This window comes from Rhinolophus sinicus, linkage group LG06 (assembly GCF_036562045.2).
Source record: "Rhinolophus sinicus isolate RSC01 linkage group LG06, ASM3656204v1, whole genome shotgun sequence".
In the NCBI taxonomy this organism is placed as follows: domain Eukaryota; kingdom Metazoa; phylum Chordata; class Mammalia; order Chiroptera; family Rhinolophidae; genus Rhinolophus; species Rhinolophus sinicus.
In genome coordinates this window covers 88,850,230-88,864,362 of record NC_133756.1, presented here as the reverse complement: position 1 = coordinate 88,864,362, position 14,133 = coordinate 88,850,230, and the positions used below count along the sequence as shown (strand labels likewise).

The window sequence follows — 14,133 nt, the reverse complement described above, 5'->3', positions numbered from 1 at the left end:
TTCATAATAGGTGAAATGTTTGTTTTGAGGATCAAATGAGATCACAGAGAAAGCACTTGTATGTCTTTGTACAGGATTCAGTGTTATTCTAATTATGTTTTAATCCTCCTCAATGCATTACGTGCTTAACACATGAGCTGTTTCAGAAAAATCTGTTTGATGAATGGATGGAAAAAAATTGTCTTCCATTTTCTCAGTCAGTTACCCAGAAGTGCAGGAAGCAGAAGAACTGTGTATGAACGGTTCAGAGTAATAGAAGACCAACTTGTAACACACATACTCAGCAGAGGCCCAAACAGGGAGGTTTCTGGCTCAACTTAAAAATGAATGGTAGAAGAAGTAATAGAAAGGAAGAGGCTTCTAAATATTGACTTGGGACCTGGGATGTCCAAACATGTTTGTGGAGAAGACTCAGTATTCACCCAACCCTTGAAAAGGGGTGGATTCATTAGAGAAATTCTGTTGCTTCCCACAGACACCACTCAGCTACCTTGTCCCAGTTTTCGATTCACCAGCATCTCTAGCTGCTTTTATCTGACAAGATCATATGCACTTCTTTCCATGAGTATGCAGAGGAAATGGAAAACTGGTACCCGATCTGCATTGTGTTTAAAATGGGCATTTGAGCACCACCGTGAACATGTGAGGGTGAGTATCATTGTCTGCAGAGAATTTTCGTCAGAATATGGGGTGTAGTAGGTTGAATGGTCCTCCAGAAAAATATGTCCATGACCTAATAGCCAGAAACTGTGCATGTTACCTTATTTGGGAAAAGGATATTCGAAGATGTAATTATGTTAAGGATCTTGAGATGACATTATCTTGAATTGCCTGTGTGGGGCTTAAATCCTATGACAGTATTCTTATAAAAGACAGAAGGTGAGCACAAACACAGGAAAAACCAGAGGAACATAGGCTAAGATTGGAAGCCAAAGAATGCCAACAGCCACCAAAAGCTGGCAGAGGCAAGGAAGGATTCTCTCCAGAGGGAGTGATTTTGGACTTCTGACCTCCACAACTGTGAGGCAATAAATTCCTGTTGTTCTGAGCCATCAAGTCTATGGTAATTTGTTTGCAACTGTAGTAAACGAATACACAAGGTAAACAACGTTTGTAAAAATTTCAGAGAAAAATCCACTCTAGGTCATTGTCCTAAGTGAGGCTAGGTATAGTGGAACAATTTGGACCACAAAAAGTGACACTGACCTCTTCAAGGGCTCCAGAAACTCAAGAGGGTTACTGCCTCCCCCAATCCCTTGGATAAACTGGAAAAATATGTCATCCCAATTCTCTCAGAGCAGAAGAATATCAAAGAAGTGCAAAGGACATAAAAAACAGAGAGTATACCAAACCCCACTGCCAGAGGCATTTGGAGAAATCACAATTATGTCATTCGGTAAAGGCAGCTTTACAAGCCACCTATTTGAACATGTTTAGTTGTAAAATAAATAGACTTAGGACCTAAATGGCCCTGATGAAAAGAGCTAAAACCTGAGGAATGCCTGAGGTGAGGAGCCAAAATAAAGCAGTCCTTAAGGCATCTGTAGAAGAATGCCCCAGAAAACTCAGGGAAGCTCTGTCCAAGGACAGGAAGTGTTACAATAGTGCCTAGTGAGGGCTGGAGCCAGATGGACTTGGCAATTTATCATTTGTGTGAAAAAAAAAAAAAAATCCCAAACACATTCCATGTGAATGTCTTTATGAAGGTGTTTTGTGGTTTGGAATCTCTGCAGTTTCCGTGCGCTGTTTCTTCCAATGGAAAGCTAGGAAGCTGTCCATCATTTACACCTCCTCAGTCTCCTCTCACAAGCCAAAGATAATGCCTAGGAGAATTTATTTCATTTCCCCCAACAATAATTTATCTTTAGAGAACCTCAAGTAGTTCTTTGATTGAATGGCAATGCTCTATGCAAATCTTCTGCATCAATCCAAGCCTCTTCTATTAAGACTTTTTAGTGTTGACCAATTGCTGAAGGGAAGCCTTTACCCGCTTTCTTCTTTTGCTTCTCTTCAAAATTTCTTGTCGTCTAAATTTATAAACACAACATTATTTTTGTTGTATTTTTCCTGTCAAGGCACAGTGAAAAAAAATGACAACTTCTAAGGTGTTTGGGCAGTGAGGTCAGTAAATCTGATTCCCCGTTGTAGGGGACTAGGCCAGGTGAGGTCCCAGAGACCAAGATTGGTTTTATGTATGTACACTGGTCACCCAGAAGTGGATCCAAGTGCAAGATAATGTGAAATTCTGCCTAAGAGAAGAATGGAAGATTGACAACCAGAAAAGCCATTTCAGGCAGCCAATCTGAAAGCTGAGAGCAGAGGAAGTGTGCGCGGGCCAAGTAAGGGCCTGGGAAGGAGGAGACCTGGAAGCACGCTGGGAATGGGGCTCTTTTTTATCTGGTGCTGGTCATGCAGGAGCGGTAGGTCAGCCCAACCTCAGTAAGCAAAGTCAGGGCAAATAGAAGCCGAGGTAAGTAGTATTCTGTCCTGTCTGTGCCTGAGCCTCACCCAACGGGAAATGCTGCTATTTTTTTAACTCGCTAGAGTCCCTGCTATAGCAAAGGTTGATTAATGATATTAACTAATTGACTTTTAAGCCTTAAATAATAACTAATGCCTGGTTTGGGGACTAATAGAATTAAATTCACTTTAAATTTTTTGAAAAGTAATAATCTATATGATAAAATTCATTTATGGACAGAATTTCTGGTCCCAAGTTCATCAGAACTACGTGAGTCACACCTTTACTTTTGTTGATTGTGTTTGTTGATTGTTATTTTCACAACAGTACCTTTTGAAAGTTCTCATTTACTTGTTACATCGATCCCTTTTGAATTCTTTCATGTCTAAGTAATGGTCAATAAATCTTAGCTGATTTTTAAAAAGAAAAAATCTTAGACTCCTTGGACAAAAATGCTGTGTGTAACACTAAAGAGTTCCTTTATTATTACTACTGTTACCTTTGCCATATGTTCTGATCATAATTTTCTGAGGACCTCTGAAATGTGATCACCTCTGACATATCAGAAAAATGAAAAATCAAGAGACATCTCATCTACCCAGCTTAATTCCCACAAGGTTCCCCTGGAGACACTGAGCATGCCTAGATCCAGATGGGGATGTATAATGTAAACTGCTGGTGAGGCCAGGAATTAATAGATCAAGCAGCAAAGAGAAGGCAGCTGAGCAAAATGATGCATGGCATATAGTAGAGAGAAGGCCGCAGCTGGAGTGCAATGAAGCACTACACCGTTACTGCTGAGCAGAAGACAGCTAATAATACAGAGCCAGTGTTGGATCAGATTTATTCTACAGCTTGAATTGTACCACAAGCACAAACAAAAGATAAAAACAAAACCCCATGCTAGGGTGGGGGTGGGTGGGTAACATTTTGAGTTACAGAACTACCTTAGCAAAAGAAATTAATGAAAAAGAAACATTCTGGAGTTTAGTTATACCTGGGAGGAATTCATAAAGAGTCCCCTACAGCAAAAGGCTCCCAGATATTCCTCTGGGTTTTGTATTACAGGGTCCCAGTGTCTTTCATTGGAGTTAGGCCCCCAAGTCTCAAGAAATCTGCTTAATAGCAGACCCATCACTTGGGAGGAGAGGCCCTTGTAGCACCCATTAAAATATTGACAGGTAGTAGCTCCTTTGTGAATAGTGTAGACATGTAGTATTCGAACATTCTTTAAAAATATATATCAATAAACATCATCGAATGCCTACTATACACCAGGCCATGGGCTAGGCATTGCAGTATAACTATGAGTAATACATGGTCTTCACCTTTGAGGAGTTTGCAGTCTGAAGCAGGCGACAAATAAGAAGAGGATAGTATAGGGAGATTTACCCTGAAGAGGAGATATAGCATGGATAATAAGAAAGCAAACACCGAAGCTGCATTCCAGGGTTTGCATCCTGGCTCTGTCACTTCTTAATTAAGGTGAACTACTTAACCTGTTTGGACCTCAGTTTCCTCATCTGCAAAGTGGGTATAGTAATACTATCTCTTACATTGGTGGAGACAATGAATGAGTTAATATATGTAAAGCACTCAGAATGTGGCCTGGCACATAGTATGTGTTAGTCTGATGGAGAGACAAATAGCTGTTATGAAAATAGATAAGAGCAGAGCATTTGTCATGTGGGAGTCAAAGAAGGCTTCCACCCAGAAAGTGACATCTCAGTTGAGAGCCAAAGGGAGTAGGGGTTAGTGGGTGGGTGGGGAAAGAGGGGGACAACATTTGCAAAGACTGAAGCAGGAGTGATATTGGCACCCATCCCCTCAAATAATTTAATGTTCTCATGTTGTCTGATTCATTTGGCAAGAAAAACAGGTTCACAAGTTTGTTGCCTTCACCAGATGACATATTATTGTTTCTCTAACACATCTGTGAAATTGTCCCTCATAGATTTGGTTAGCTGCTCTCTTTGCTGTGTTTCCGTACCCCTTAATGACACTAGTCACAGGATACTATAATTTGTTTGCTTGTTTGTCTCCCCAACAAGGCTGTCAGCTCCAGGAATACTGGGACTGTTTCTTTTACATGCATCCTGGTATCCCCAACATCTAGAATAAGATCTGGTTTATAACAGGTACTCAGGGAAAATGTACTGAACAAGCAATCTAGTTCTGTGACAGAGAGGGTCTCATTCCGAGGTTCCCCTTTTCTAATCTTGTAGCCTTTCACCAGAACCCAATCTTAATTTTTCCATTTCCAAATGTTCTATCTTTTTCAGATGGAACATTTAACCTCTGCATTATTCCCGGTGCAAAAGTGTGGGCATGATTTTTCTCTCCTAAATTAAGTATTGCCTCTGAGTGTTATGAAGAAAAGCAATTAATAAAACATTTAATATCAACAAGTCTTAAAATGCTGGGAACTTGGCATTCATGAAGAAATTCTTGTTCACTATGCAGCAACAATGCAAAAGTAACCTCACCTTGAACTTCACCTTGAAGCCTTTTGCTAACTTTGACATCAAATTTGGAGTCCTCCCTTCGGTAATACTTAGGTTGTCTCAGTTAATTCCCGTTCATGCATTTTCCAAGGGCTTGTGTAAGAAGCACACAGACAACTCACTCATGGGCATTGTTTTGGGTCCTTCTTTTTCCTCTCTCTTCTTGAGGCTGAAGATTGGAAGTTTCAACATGCACAGCACTGCTAGCCAAGCAACTTTTTTCTCCTCATTCAGAACCACTCAGCACCTTTGCAGAGTTCTCTGAGAGACCATCTGAGGTCCAGGGATATCCTGAATACATAATTGCAAAGTCCGTTTCCACATCACAAATACAAGATCTTGTGAAATGGGACTTATTGCACACACACTGCAACCAGGATGGGAAAGACCTTCTAAGATCTTTGAATGGGAGTCAGGGAAGTTTGGCTGTCATTGCTCATGTGGAGGAAGCCTCAGACCTGTGAAAGCCATGGCCCTGAAGGATGCTTTGAACTCCATGGAACATGTAAGAATTATTGATTCATGTATTGAATGTGCCAGACACATGCTGAGGATACTGCATGTGCAAGACAGATGAGGGCTCTGTCCTCATGATGCTTACATCATCGTGGGGAAAGACAGACAATAAACACATATGGGGATAAACAAGATAATTCCAGATAGCAACAACTGCTCTGAGCCACATAATACAGGGAAATAATATACAGAATGATTAGTGCAGGGAGGCACTTTAGCTGGGTGGTCAGGGAAAGCCTCTCTGTGGAGATGACTTTTCAGTTGACATGGACTTTTGAGAAGGATCCAGCCCTAGGAAGGCCTGGGCAGGAGGAGAACATTCCAGACAAAAATTAGCGACAGAACTGGGACCAGCTCTATGTTTCCCTGTTCCTGCAAGACTCACTAGTCACACCAAAATCAATCAATCAATCAATCAATCAATCAATCAATCAATCACAACCTGATCATTTCCAGATTGCCCAGGGCCTCTGTGTGACACAATTCAGATGGCAGCATGCACATTGCATCCTGATGCCTCTCCTCTTAATGGGGGTGTCAGAGCAAACCGCCTGAGGAAGGAATGGCCACTTGTTGGGGAGCAAAAAAGAAGGCTTTTGTGGCTGGAGCAGAGCAAAGGAGAGGGGAGTGGTTTGGTTTATTATTGTTAGGACCTAACAACATAATAAAAATAGCTAACATTACTAAAGCTGATTCCTTTAAATGCATTACCTTATTTTCACAACAGCTCTATAAAGCAAATGCTAGCATGTCCTTTTGTAGAAGAGGAAACTGAAGCCTAACAGAGTTAAGTAATTGGCCCTCACCGTTACCAGGTGGTAGAGTTAAATCCGTGGGTGTCACTTCCGGAACCCAGACTCTTAAGCATTATGTTGTCTCTGCTTTTGAGAGAGACTGAATATGGGACCCAAAGCTCCAACTCTAACATCCAAAGCCTGGATGGACAAGTGAAAATCATGAGAGGTCTGGTTGTTTTCATTTTCCCTATGGCCCTCTCTGGAAGAGGAAGAGTGAGCAAGCTCTGAAATTTCCAGAGTGTCATTTCCTTGCCAATGGAAAGAAGGTAAGGGTCTCCAGAGACCTACAAGATAAAAGTAGAGGTTAGGGAGCAAAAATGGTAAGACCACGAATAAGCTATTGAAAGAGTCATAGGAACAGACAGTGAGAGTCCTGACTTGCCCTTTTCATTCTAAGTTTCCTCTACAATTACATAAATTTACTCATTTACTTTTTACAGTTACTCTATGGCATGGGACAATTATTGAACCCATTTTATGGATAAAGTCCCAGAGGCCCAGGGGGATTACATAATTTGCCCAAGGTCTCACAGCCAGTAAGCGCTAGAGCTGGAATTTCAAAGGAAGCAGTCTGGCTCCCGAATGTGAGCTGTTCATCACTACATTAAGCGATCTCTCAATGCCACACCCCCGTCTCTGCTCTGCCACCAAAATATTTGAAATTGTGCCTCTCTCAGAACATCTAGAGTGTATTGCTTTACTACCGAAATCCTCACTTTAAGATATCTGTTATTATAAATTGGCTGTTCTTTCTTCTGTTTTTTTAAAAAACTACACTACAAAAGTAATACACGCTTTATCCAAAAATTCAAATAATGAAGAGATGTTAAAAATAAAAAGCAAAATGCCATGGCCTGATTTTTAAAGGGTTGTCATTTTACAGGTGATATACTTGATCACTTGTGTTTGTTTTTTTATCTATATCTTGTTATTTATTCCCACTGAAGTACCTGACGGCCTGTTCCCCTTTAGCTGCTCCATTCCCACCTGTTCTCCACCACTATTTCTCACTGGCTGGACTGCTTTCTCCAGACAAATTGACTCCCTGCTGATGCAGTGGCTAGACACGGTCTCTTTCTCAACTTTATCTTGAAGGTTCCTGAAAACTGAAGACCACATGACTATTCTGTACACTGTCTGTATGTTCCTTTGCTCTGTAAGACAAAAAACCCCAAATTGAGTGGCACGTATGATAAGACTTTATCCAAGGAGCATCAAACATATCTAAGCAGAGGGAATTTGTTCAAGTTTTGATAAATTAGCTGGAAAGTTTTGATATTTTAGAACTGGAAGATATCCCTTAGATAATCTAATCCAAACTGTTATTTTACAGATTAGAAAACAGACTTAAAGAAATGCAGAGGAACGAAAACACTTTGGCATCAGATGACAGTTTGAATCCTGGCTCTGCATGCAGCTAGCTGGCTGTGCAATCTTGTCAATTTCCCTAACCTCTCTGAACGTCAGTTTCCTTTTCTATAAAATTTAAAGGCTTGTTACACTTCACACCACTGCCACCGCCATCACTCTTTCTAATCTAAACCACCACAATCCCTTGCCTGGTTTCTGAATCGCCTTCTGAATTTTACTCCTTATGATTTGTTCCCCATTCAGAACCCAGAGTAGACTTTCATAAAACATAAATCAAATCATGTTACACTTAAAGTCCTTGAAAGACTTTTCGTTGCTGTCAGAATAACATTCTACAAAGCCTCACATCAGCTGACTTTTTCGGCTTCACATCTCTTCCTGATTCCTTTCCAGCCATACAGACATCCTTTTTCTGACAGGAATATGCAAAGCTTATTCTGGCTTGAGGACTTTTGCATTAGCTGTTTCTGTGTCTGGGGCGCTATCTGCCTGGTTCTTCCCTGGAAAGCTCCATCTCCCTCTTCAGTGCTCAAATAAACCCTACCCGCGGCCGTTCTATAGGACAATGCCCACATATTGGCCCTATCACATAACCCTCTGTAAAAATTTCCACAGCATTTATCATCATCTGCAATTATCTTGCTTTTAAAAGAAAATGTGTTTAGCTGAAGTTATCTGTATCTCTTCCCAAAATACAAGATTCTTGTGGACAAGACCCTTATTTTACCAGAACAGCATCTGAACACTTCTCAAATGATAGCTATTTTTAATCATAACCATGGTAGGCTCCCGGACATTTGATGTGAAATCATGGAAAGTACTAGTTACTTGTTCTCATGGGATTTCCTTTAGGCTAGCAGTCAATTTTAGTATTTTTCTATCTCCCTGAGTGGGGGTGGAGAGGGGAAATGCTAGACCAGGAATAGAAGATAGAAGGAAGTAGGCTGCAAGAAGTCTTGTGGGCATAGCCAGAGCCAAGGTTGGAGTCCATGTTAGTAATGTCTGACTTATTTCACTTAGCATATTACCCTCAGTGTCCATCCATGCTGTCACAAATCGCAGAATTTTCTTCTTTTTTATGGATGAATAGTATTCCATTATGTGTACATGCATGTATGTGTGTGTGTATATATAAATGTGCATGTATATACACGAGATCAGAAAATTAAGTTCACAAACTTGCTGCAACAACATTGCTAACCTTTTTTTGATATCAGAAGTATTATTTATTATGAATTTGTACCAACTGGACAAACAGTTAACCAAGTTTACTATTTGGAAGTGCTGAAAAGGCTGCATGAAAAAGTTAGATGACCTGAACTTTTCGCCAACAATTCATGGCTCTTACATCATGACAACGCAACCAGCTCGCACAGCACTGTCTGTGAGGGAGATTTTAGCCAGTAAACAAATAACTGTATTGGAACCCCCTCTCTATTCACCTGATCTGACCCCCAATGACTTCTTTCTTTACTTGAAGATAATAGAAATATTGAAAGGAAGACATTTGGATACCATTCAGGACACCAAGGATAATATGACGACAGCTCTGATGGCCATTCCAGAAAAAGAGTTTCAAAATTGCTTTGAAGGGTGGACTAGGTGCTGGCATAAATGCATAGCTTCCCAAGGGGAGTATTTCGACGGTGACCATAGTGATATTCAGCAATGAGGTATGTAGTACTTTTTCTAGGATGAGTTCACAAACTTAATTGTCAGACGTCATATGTGTATATATGTATGATATATATATATATATATATATATATATATATATATATATATATTACATTTTCTTTATCCATTCATCTGTCAATGCACACTTAGGTTGTTTCCATGTCTTGACTACTATAAATAATGTTGCAATCACTATGGGGATGCAGACATCTCTTCGGGACAGTGATTTTATTTCCTTCAGATATATACCCAGAAGTGCAACGGCTGGATTGTATGGTAGTTCTTTTTTTAATATTTTTGAGGAACCTCCATGCTGTTTTCCACAGTGGCTGTACCAATTTACATTCCCATCAACAGTGCACAACGATTCCCTTTTTTCCACATCCTCACCAGCACTTGTTATCTCTTTTTGATGAAAAATTAATCTCACTAATCTGTTTCCTGTGCTGTATTTAATCACTATCAGTAAAAAGGATGTAGGCTATACTATAAAATATTTAGTATAACGTTTGAAAAGTTGTGTCAATAAATGTTAATTACTGTTGAGATATCTGAGTTCAGAATCTTAGCAAGAGCTATGATAAATTATCATAGGGTACATGGAACAAAAATTGCTTAGATACTGGACTCTTCAAACCATAGAGTGTTGAAAAGGACCTCAGAGATAACTTTCCAGATTATGGAACTAAGGAGCATTACTAAGTACATTAATCAATGTACTTGACTGTTCAACATACACTTACTACGTGCCTCATATGTGTGCCAGGTGCTATGCTGGGTATTGTATGCTAGAAGTTATAAAAAGATTTCGTTGGTGTGGGGAGGAACAGGAAATCAGATGATTTAAATGTAGTTAGTAAAGCAGCCTCACTTTGTGAAACACTGGTTAGACCATGGATTTCAATATTTTCTCTGCTGCAACACTCTAGCGTCATATGATACCTTCCATCAATAACAGAGGCTGACTATGGTAGTGATATTCTTAGGGAGGAGGTAGGCAGCACTTGGAAGGGAGGAACATGTGTGCTTGAAATAACATTGTCTCCAGAGAGACTGGTGTGGCTTCTGCAGGAGAGGGGACTAGTTTCCATGCTTTTTTTTTTTTTTTTTCTATTTTCTTTCTTTTTTTCTTTTTTTATTTTATTAAATTTATTGGGGTGACAATTGTTAGTAAAATTACATAGATTTCAGGTGTACAATTCTGTATTACATCATCTATAAATCCCATTTTGTGTTCATCACCCAGAGTCAGTTTTCCTTCCATCACCATATATTTGATACCCCTTACCTTCATCTCCCAGAGTCTTTGCAAGTAGGTGAAGCAAAACAGTCATGTAGAGTCACCTACAGTGATTATAAAGAAACACACAAAAGCAAATGGACACACACAGGATTCAATGGCAAGACTGGGGATGGAACACCTGGCAGTGTCTGGGACCAGAGAGGGGAGATGCTTAGGGAAGAATTTATCTATGGCTTCCTTTTTTAGTAGAATCCAGAGGAGAGTAGGCCGGGCACAGAAGGGGAAGGGGAGGCATGGGAGCATGACAGCCAGGCTGAAGGGGAGAGGACGGCCAGGCAAGCAACTTCTGCTGTAATCCTTGCTCTGCCACTTCCTGTTTTGGTCCCCATAGTTCTTGAAGAGGTGTCAGTAATGCCTCACTGTGCTATCCTGAGCTCAAATTGTTCTTGACTCTTTCTTTTCTCCTTTGAAATGTAAGTGCTTTGAATCTCATTCCCTCAAGCCCTAGTTATTGCTAGAGGGCCTCATATGCTAATGGATTACCAAAATATCTAGCAAACATAAAATAATTCAGACTGTTGTCCCTGCCCCTCACATATTCACATAATGCTCAACCCTTTGCAAGGCCCAAAGATGAGACACTAAGGACAAGGATTCTGTTGGTCATGTCATGCTAGTAAGAAGATGTTTCTTAGCAGGCAGCCTTATTTTTGTTTCTCTCTTGACAAAAGCAAGCTCTCTATAAGAGTTACAGTGACAGCTAATACCTTTTGAACACTAAATTCTAAGAACTCTAATAGTCAAATAGTTACAAGGACTTTTTTGAGATAGGTCTTATTCACATTTTACCTGTGACAAAACAGACGCTCGGAGAAGTTAACTGAACACACACAGCTACTAAGTGGCCAAGCCAGGGTTGCAATACAAGTCATTTGGCCCCAGTCACTTGGCTAGCTTTTGTGGTAAACACCAGTGATGTTTCCTTCCAGGCTGGAGCATAAGTGCTCAAGGGCTGGTTGCTCTTGATTGAAATAAATGGTTCCAATTAAGAGCAAGCCTAATTTTAGTAACATCTTCCACTTCTGGATAACTGATAGAGGAAATTGGGGGCTTCATCTGAAGGCCAATCCAATTTTTCACATCTAAAATCCAAAAGGCTTAATGTTGCCTTTTCACATCTTAGATGTGTCTGAGTGTTTCCATCTATCTAAAAGCCATCTTTTGGTTTTCAAAGAAATTGTTTTCTAATAGCGTCAAACGAGAGTTCTCTTGCCTTTCTAGTAAGAACAGTTAAAATGGTCTTAGGTCGCCTTGGAATTATATCACTTCTCAAGTACTTAAATGTGACTCTCAACTATTTAGATGTGACACTCCAATACACTCCCTTCGGTCCTATTTCATTTCTTTTTACATGAATAATGTTGACCTGACATTTTTCATTTCCAAGATGAAAATAAGACAAGTAAAACATCACTCTAGTATATCAGCTTTTCCCCAAGCTTATAGCTCAGCAAAATTCACGTTCTATGAATTTCATTTCCTCGCTAGTTTTTTTTTTTTTTTTTCGTGTTGGGTTTTTTTTTGTAGTGGGGGTAGGCAGGGAGAGGTATTTTTTAAATTGTGAAATACAGGGGACCTCTATGAATTATTTTTGCAACTTTCTGTGAATCTATAATCATTTCAAAATATTTTTTTAATTGTGAAATACACACACAACAGAGTATATTAAAAGAATATGTAAAGTACAGCATAGGGAATTTAGTCAATAATGTTGTACGTATGGTGTCATATGGGTACTGGACTTATCAGGATAATCACTTCGTAAGTTATATAAATGTTTAATCACTGTGTTGTACTTCTGAAACCAACATAATATTGTATGTCAACGGAAAAATAATTTTTTTTGATAATTGAAATAATTTAAAAATAAATTTTAAAAACGAATATGTATGGCTCAAAGTGAATATCCATGTGCCTGCCACCCCAGTTAAAAAAAAATAACATCCCCAGTGCCTTGGAAGCCCATCTCCCATCATGCCATGTGTCCCAGAATTTTCAAGTGCATTGTCCCTTCCCCAGAGGTACCAATTTCCTGACTTTTATATTAATACATTTTTTCTTTATTGACTCACCACAAATATTTGTATTTATAAATAATTTTGCATGTTTATTAGTTTATATCAATGCAATTATTCTGCATTGTGTGAAGTTTTCTAGGATTTTATATTTAACATTATAATCCTGAGATTCATCCATCTTATTGATGTAATTTATTTATTTTTAGTGCTGTATGGTATTTCAATATATGACTGTACTACAGTTTCTTTATTCAATCAACTGATGGTTAACATTTAGGTTATTCCCAGTTTAGTGAACAATGGGGCTTTGAATATTCTTGTACATATTTTTGAATGCATACAGGCACTTGTTTCTCTAGTGTATGTAACTAGGAGTAGAATTAGTGGACATAACATAAACACATATTCAACTTTACCAGGTAATATCAAACAGAAATTCAAAGATTTTGTACCAGTTTACACTCCCGCCAGCAGTGTATGAGAGTCCCCAATGCTCTACAGTCTCACCAACACTAGATTTTTGTCAGACTTATTTATTGCCCTATTGATGCATGTAATATAACATCAAGTGTACCAATATTCACATCACAGGGATACCAGAAGGAGAAGAGAGACAGCAAAGAATTGAAAACCTATCTGAAGAAATAGTGATGGGAAATTTCTCTAACCTAGTAAAGGAAATAGACATACCAGCCCAGGAAGCACAGAGTCCCAAACAAGATGAACCCAAACAGGTCCACACCAATACACATCATAATTAAAATGCCAAACGTTAAAGACAAATAAATAACCTTAAAAGCAGCAAGAGAAAAGCATTAGTTACAGACAAGGGAACTCCCATAATGCCATCAGCTGATTGCTCAACAGAAACTTTGCAGGTCAAAGGTATTGGCACGAAATATTGAAGGTGATGAAAAGTAAGGACCTACAACCAATACTACTCTACTCAGCAAGGCTGTCATTTAGAATCAAAGGACAGATAAAGAGCTAGAAAGACAAGAGCTAGACAGACAAGAAAAAGCTAAAGCAGTTCATCACCACCAAACCAGTAGTACAAGGAATGTTCAAGGGACTTCTTGAAGAAGAAGAAGACGAAAATGAAGACGAAGGAGGAGGCAGAGGAGGAGGAGGACAAAGAGGAGAAAAAGATAAAAAACGTGAATAATAAAATGAAAACAAGTACATTTTTATCAACAATTACTTTAAATGTAAATGGATTCAGTGCTCCAATTAAAAGATAGGGTGGCTGACTATATAAGAAAACAAGACCCTTACATATACTGCCTACAAGAGACTCACTTCAGATTGAAAGACACACACAGACTGAAAGTAAAGGGGTGGAAAAGATATTTCATCAAAATTGCAACAACAACAAAAAAGTTGGGGTAGCAAAATAGACTTTAAAACAGAGGCTATAGCAAGGAGATAAAGAAGGACCTAGTAATCCCACTTTTGGATTTTTATCCAAAGAAATCCAAAACACTAC

The 14,133-nt window shown here is 39.2% G+C and overlaps 1 long non-coding RNA gene across 1 annotated transcript in view; it reads left to right on the top strand.

Annotated features, from left to right (window-relative positions):
* LOC141572188 (uncharacterized) overlaps window positions 1-14,133 on the top strand; it is a 289,511-nt gene that overhangs the window by 133,913 nt on the left and 141,465 nt on the right. The window lies entirely within an intron of this gene.